At 39.9% G+C, this 6,586-nt stretch overlaps 1 pseudogene; it reads right to left on the bottom strand.

Moving 5' to 3' along the window:
• Positions 1 to 4,938: 4,938 nt before the first annotated feature.
• On the bottom strand, positions 4,939 to 6,008 carry LOC134362409 (heterogeneous nuclear ribonucleoprotein A3-like; annotated as a pseudogene).
• Positions 6,009 to 6,586: the final 578 nt, after the last annotated feature.

Raw genomic sequence — 6,586 nt, 5'->3', positions numbered from 1 at the left:
TTATACTTCTTATTGTTTCAATATGAACTCAAGATACTTTCCGTTTACCTATAAAGGAGCATTTACAGAGGCAGAAAGACACAGAAGAGAATGGAACTTTGTGGAAGCCAAGAAAGAAGGTTTCAAGATGTAAAAAGGGCTCAACAATGTCAAAAGTGGCTGTGCAGTTCATCACTATAAAGACTGAAATGTGCCCAAAGCTTTCCTAACTTTGGTTCCACTAGTAACTTGGATGAGAGAGGATTTATACCATTGGGTGGGGTTGGCCTTTGGAGCAGGGAGAACAGCAGCTGCCTTTTCAAGAAATTTGAATGTATAATAGACTGAGTCTTGGGGCTGTACCTGGAGGGTGAGATGAGCTCCACAGATTTTTTTTTTAATGGGACAAATTAAGCACGTTTTAATGGTGATAGGAATGACTGCTGGGAAAATAATTAAGAGCTATGGTTTCTCAACTGACTTATTTTCATGAAATCTACCTAAACCACAAAATGCATTTTTCTAATTATAAAAGTTTTCTATGTAAGTAGTAAACAGCTACAATGCCCAGCAAACTGTAAGGAATATTTGCCACCATTCATGGATTTATTAATATATTGAGAGAAAATACAAAGAGAATATTTCTGCCTTGTGTAGAGCAGTATACTTTCTGCAATTGTGAGAAAATCCTGAATTGTCTAAAGAACACTTCTTTACTTTCACCCATGAACACTGGGGTAAGAGCAAACTGCAGAATAGGAGAGAACCCCAACAATGATCCTGTATGCATTCAGCACACCATGAAGACTGGTTCTGGTGAAAAGAGGTTTTGAAAACATTTTTTCAATCATTCTATTCAAAAATCCTAATCTGTCTACAGGGAATGCAGCATGGAAGAGGGAAAGGGAAAGATCAATTTTTATATATATAAAGAACATAGATAAAAAGTTCTAAGACATCAAACAGAAGACATGTGAGCTACATGGTTTCACGATGATCATTTCTGAGCTCCTCCTGACATTATCTGTTGGCCCCAAGCATGGTAATGATTTTTCTTAGGCAGAGACCACAGCAGATTATATAGAAATTATCTTGAATTACTTACTTTCATCTTGATTACTATTCCCATTTACCTCTACACTCCTCCCACACATGCCTTGAGCAACTACCAGGAACTATTACATTCCAAGCTTACAAGAAGAAGAAGTAATCTGATTACACTGATCTTTTTTATGGATCAAAGAACAAAACCTTTATCTAATCTAGTGTGCCAAAGATATAAATAAAACAAATGGGCTCAAGATTTGCAAAAACAAACCAGGAAGATGCAAACCAAAAAACACATGAGATTATGATACTGATATCAGAATAGAATTCAGAAAAAGTTAGGGGAAAAGCATTGCAAAATAAAAAAAGAAAGCACTGATAATGATGAAAGCAGAAATCAGTGACTTGGAAAGCAGAAAAATGGAATGAGAAGTGAATAAATCCTAGGAATGGCATCTTTATGGGGAAGAAAAAACTCCTTCTAGACAAAATCAAAACATGCCTAAAAATATTAAAATGCACAAAATTGACATGAGAATAGAAAATTAATATCCTTAAAATAAAAAAAAAAAGAAAACTAGTATGCTCAAGGCTCAAAAGAGGAAAATTTAAAAGTATTTTCCTTAATTTTATGCAAAATTAGCCAACAACTTAGAAAATATAACAAAATAAATTACTTTAGTTGTCTTAAGAATAAATAGAAAACCTAAACTGTACAAATATGAAAAAAATACAGAAAGTTGTCTAAAAATCTCCTACACTAGCCCCACAAAGTGCTAGGTCCAGGTGATTTAATATGGAGCAACCAGGTGAGAGATATCATAGAATCTCCAGAAATTTTTCATCATTACAAACTCAAACTCTGTATCCTTGAAATAATACCTTCATATTACCCTCTCTTCTCATCCCCTGGTAAGTAGTGTTCTACTATCTATCTCAAAGAATTTCTTTATTCTGGGTACCTCATATAAGTGGAATCCAACAGTATTTGTCCTTTTGAATCTGGGATATCTCAAATAGCATAATGTTGGTAATCTCAATTTTTAAAGTGAGCACAAAATCAAGTATCTATGTATTTCAGAAAAACTAACATGAAAGAGGTGTATCAAATTAAATCAGAAAAAGAAAACCAATGCAAGAATAAGAAACAATTTTAATTTAAAAAATAAAATAATCAATACCTTCAGGTAAGTAAAAGATGTGTTATTTGTACATCAATAACTGGTTAAAATTTTTAAAAAAGAGAAAATAGAAATGAAAAATTTATCAAATAAGTGACAAGAATGTAATTTAAAACTGAATAAACTGCTTACACATTTCTTAGCAGAATGCTTGCAAAAACCCTGCACACGAACATATTATGGTTAAGGTAGAGTTACTCCAGAAATAAATATGAAACCTATTACGGTGTTGCTCTTTTTATATAGATATTGTGAGGAAACAATGTGATAATCCATATAAAGTTCATTTATTGATATATTTAAGAAATATTGTAGTAATAATAGTAACACGAAAAGTAAGAATAAAAATATTCTGAGAAAAAACATTTTCACCTCAAAATTATGTACATAGTGGGAGGCAGGGCAACATAGTGCACTTGAGGTGCCCAAGGTACTCTCCTCACACAGAAAAGAACCAGAATAACTAACAGATAGCTAAATATCGTTGGGAGCATCAGTAGTGCAGACCATGGGAGTACAGCAGGAGACTGGTGAGATGCCTGTGGAGAACAAAAACCCAGGATGGTGGCATAGAGAGGTGAGAGACACACGTGGCCTCAGCTGCCACATTTCTGACACCAGGATCAACACAGGAAAAATTTTCCCGTGTGGTGAAATGGTAGGCAGAGGACCTACACCAACCCCCATCCTCACCAGAGGCCCACCGATCCTTTGGCAGGACAAGCCCAGAGCCAAGTGTAAGGAGGGCCCTAGAAAACACACATTTCTTTGCTCTAGAACACAAGCACAAACTGTGCACTCCCCACCCCCAACCCTTGTGACCCAAACCAAGGCAGGATGGCACCATCTTGAAACAGGAGCCAGTAGCCACAGCACTTCCCCAGACTTAAGTCTCTTCCCTATTCCCAGTGCATTTATGGAAGACATTATAATGCCCTGATCTGGTGGCTTAAAGCCTGGGCTTACAGTGGCTATGACTCTAGTTCTGCAGTCTGGGGAGCCAACCCTAGTCTGCTGAACTGATGCACCCCCACGTCCCCAGCCAGAGATCAGACAGGGACAGCGAGACCCTGCTCAGGCAGACCACCTCCAATTCTCCCCCTACTCCCAGCCTGACTGAGTTGGGTGCACCTGAGCCCCCAAACTGTATAAACAGCTTATGGGTTTCTACCCTGAAGAATACACCTTCAAGCCAGTGGAAATAAAGTGCATTTGCCCCTCCCAGAGAAGCTGCCAGGTGGTTTCATCCTGAGTAGTCCTACCAAGCAGCCTTACCAACAGCCCCAGAGGCAGCTGCTCTGGCCCTGTCACTGTAGCCCTGCCTAGTGGCCCTGTCCACTACCCAGAAGCACCTGGACAGGTCACTTCATTGTAGGCCTGCTTAGCAGCCCTGCCTACCATCCAGAAGCATCTAAACAGGTCCCTGTACTGCAGGCCTCCCTAGCAGACTAGCCAAACACCCAGAAGCAGCAGGATGGTTCACTTCACTACAGGCCAGCCTAGTGGCCCTGAGTACAACCCAAGAAGCAGTTACATTACATGGGTCTCTTCACTGCTGCCACTACCTGAGCAGTGGCTCAGCACTCCACCCTTGGCAGTCCAGCTTCTGAACTACAGAGGAAAGCATGACCTCGCATTGGGCCCCCAAAACTGGAAAAGTAAAAGGGCCATCAGCAGACCTGCACTCAGCTACCTGAGCCAAAGTGCACCCGTGCCCCTGTCTCAGAGAAACAGCTCAGCTGTCATGCCCCTAGAAGTCTCACCACTGAGTCTTCACACGCACATGCATCTGAGTGAGAAACAGGTTGGCTGAAATATCCCTGGCAGGCCCAGAGCTAGTCAGAGAAGCAGAACAGTGACCCTGCCACTGGCAAACCAATCCCAGAGACCCTAACATGCCATACACCCACATCCCCGGCCTGAGAATCAATACAGCAACCACATCCCCAGTGAGCCAGTTCCCGAGACCACTGACCCACAGGGTGCATGTGCACACCCCCAGCCTGTGAACAAACCCAGTGATACCTCCCCTGGTAAAGCTGTACCACCACCACCATAAACCTCCAAAGCATAGGACGCTGAAGTCACTCTCAGACATAGCAAAAATGGATTTTAGCTGAAGAAACTACACAGAGTCTACACTACTGCATCCATCGGGAACAAAGCCATTGCACTCTACCCAATCAACACTCTAGGACACATTTGCAGGTAAAAGTCTTCCCACACAAGCCACTCTACAAAATTCAAAAAGGTGACTGTTCCACCAGATGCACAGATATCAATGCAGGGAAGCAAGAAACATGAAAAACCAAGGTGACATGACACCTCCAAAAAAAAAAAAAAAAAAAAAAGTAATGCTCCAGTAACTGGTCCTAAAGATTCAGAAATTGCCAACTTGCCAGAAAAGCAATTCAAGTTAGTGATCTAAGGAACCTCACTGAGATACAAGAGAACACAGACAAACAGTTTGACAACATACATCTAATTGACACTACATTGCATTAATCAATAGCTGCACTTTTTGCAAATTGTAGCTATGACAGTCCTGAACAAAAAGGTTTCCTGTTTAAGCTTCAGTAACTTTTCTGACTATAGAGTATCATTTCTTGTGTGGCATATTTTCACAGTTCCTCTAATGCATTCAGGATGACTGTCTCAAAGTAACCTGCAGCTTTCCTGACAACTCCTTGCTCTCTTTCCTGCTAAGAACTGTAGCCCTTTTCTGCTGTTTTTAGAACCTTCTGCTACCATATCCACCACTTCCAACACCAGATCCATAACCACCACCATAGTGACTGCCTGAGCTTCTTCCACCAAAACTACCCCCCTTCATGGGTCCATAATTTGATTGCTGTGTCCACTATAATTTCCAAAATCATAGTTACCACCACCACCATAGTTACCACCACCAAAATTTCCTCTTTCATTGTAACCATCATATCCTCCACCACTGCCATCATATCCACCACCTTGGTTTCCATATCCTGGTCCACCAGCACTATAGCCCCATCTACTACTATGACCAGAACCACCACCATAGTCTCAACCCTCACTTCCAAATCCATTATATCTGCCATCACCTCCTCCATAAGTACCTCGGCTGCTACCACCTCTAACCACCATAGCCTCTTCTTCCACCAAAGTTACCATCATGGCTAAAATTATCTCCACCACCTCCAAACTTTCCTCCACAACCCATAAAGTTGCCAGCTCCACCTCCACGACCTCTTTGTGATCCAGCAGACTGCATCTCTTGTTTAGAAAGAGCTTTTTTCACTTCACAATTATGCCCATTAATAGTGTGGTATTTCTGAACACAGTTTTATCAACTGTATCACGATCATCAAAAGTTACAAAAGCAAATCCTCTCTTTTTTCCACTCTGCCTGTTTTCTATAACTTCTATGGTTTCAATCTTGCCATACTTTTCAAAGTAGTCTCTCAAATTATGTTCTTCTGTAATCTTCTCTAATACCACCAATAAAAAGTTTCTTCACTGTTAGATGGGCACCAGGCTTTACAGAATCCTCTCTAGAAACAGCTCTCTTTAGTTCCACTACATGCCCATCAACCTTATGTGGTCGAGCACACATTACTGCCTCCACCTCTTCAACACAAGCATAAGTCACAAAACCAAAGCCCCTGGAATGCTTTGTTTGAGGGTCTCTCTTACCACACAATCTGTGAGTGTGCCCCATATCTCAAAATGTTCTCCTAAACTCTCATCTGTAGTTTCAAAGTTCAGACCACCAATAAACAGTTTTCTCAACTGCTCTGTTTCCTTCAGATCATGGCCCTCCATTCTGAGACCGGATTTGCCTCTTCCAATTCGAGTTCAATATCCAATGAACAAATTCTAAGTGCAACTTTTAAATACCTTGAGACTAATGAAAAGGAAAATACAACATAATAAACATATGACTTGAAGCAACTGCACACTCAAAGGAAAACTTGCAGGTATAAACACCTACATTGAAAATTGGTAAAGGAACACAAAAAATGTTTACATCATGTAATGACAAAAAATAAATTAATTAAATTAAATTAAAATTTGAAAAAAAGGAAAAAGAAGTTAAGATTCCAAGCCAATGACCTAAAATTTCCACCTTAAGGAACTAAAAAAGAAGAGCAAGTAAAACTAAAAACTCCCAGTAAGAAGGTAATAATAAATACCAGAATGGAGATAAACAAAATAGGAAATAGAAAAACACAACAGAGCATCAACAGAACCAAAAGTGGGTTCTCTGAAAAGGTCAAAAATTTGACAAACCCTTCTCTAAACTGATCATGAAAAAATAGAATACTCAAGTTCATTAAATCAGAAATGAAATTGGACATATTCCTAAATCTGTTTTAAAAAATACAAAGGATATTAAGAGG

This window comes from Cynocephalus volans, chromosome 1, assembly GCF_027409185.1.
Source record: "Cynocephalus volans isolate mCynVol1 chromosome 1, mCynVol1.pri, whole genome shotgun sequence".
Classification (NCBI taxonomy): domain Eukaryota; kingdom Metazoa; phylum Chordata; class Mammalia; order Dermoptera; family Cynocephalidae; genus Cynocephalus; species Cynocephalus volans.
This window is presented reverse-complemented; position numbering and strand designations above follow the sequence as displayed.